Genomic DNA, 752 nt, shown 5'->3' with positions numbered 1-752 from the left:
ACACACACACACACACACACACACACACACACACACACACACACACATGCACACACAGTTACACAGGCTTCATGCTGAACACTGTCCTCATTCACGCTAACGAAGCCCTCACACGCTCACTCTCAGCAGAGGTAATTACAAAGCTCCTCGGTGTAACTCAGACACGCTCTGGGCTTCAGGCGTCAGGTCAGAATTCAGGAACACCAAACTGCATGCTGGGAGTTCACAACCACAGCTGTTTGTTTCAGCGCAGAGAGGCCCACTGAGACATTAGGAACTGTAGCTGGTGTTTCCTTCAGCGGAGACTCGTCATGCTGTGAAGAAACGCGTCCACGTCTGTCCTCCAGCTGAGTCGCAACGGGCGGCTAACACGTTAGCATTCTCCAAAAACAGGTTAAGAAAAATACAGAAAGCTGCTACTTCAAAATTTCTAATTAAACCAAAAAACAAGAAAAAGAACATCAGTTCATGCTGGTTTTGATAAATCCTATGGTTAGGGCTGGACTCAGTTTCCTGAGCTATCCTTTAGTTCTGCTGCTATAGGCTTAGACTGCTGGAGACCTGTCCACATGTCCTCACTCCCCTGCTGTCTTTACTTGCTCTACTCTGCACGGTAATAAATGGAATTATTTCTGTCATCAATATTCATTTTTATTTGTTTTCTCCTCATAGAAACCACACCTGGACCATAAAAACCACACCTGGACCATAGAAACCACACCTGAACCATAGAAACCACACCTGAACCATAG

The 752-nt window shown here is 45.9% G+C and overlaps 1 protein-coding gene across 1 annotated transcript in view; it reads right to left on the bottom strand.

Moving 5' to 3' along the window:
* grin1b (glutamate receptor, ionotropic, N-methyl D-aspartate 1b) overlaps positions 1-752 on the bottom strand; it is a 66,289-nt gene that overhangs the window by 33,053 nt on the left and 32,484 nt on the right. The window lies entirely within an intron of this gene.

The sequence above is a fragment of the Nematolebias whitei genome, chromosome 8, assembly GCF_014905685.2.
Source record: "Nematolebias whitei isolate Nwh7 chromosome 8, NemWhi1, whole genome shotgun sequence".
Classification (NCBI taxonomy): domain Eukaryota; kingdom Metazoa; phylum Chordata; class Actinopteri; order Cyprinodontiformes; family Rivulidae; genus Nematolebias; species Nematolebias whitei.
The sequence above is the reverse complement of the archived record's forward strand: the minus strand, read 5'-3'. Positions and strand labels throughout refer to the sequence as shown.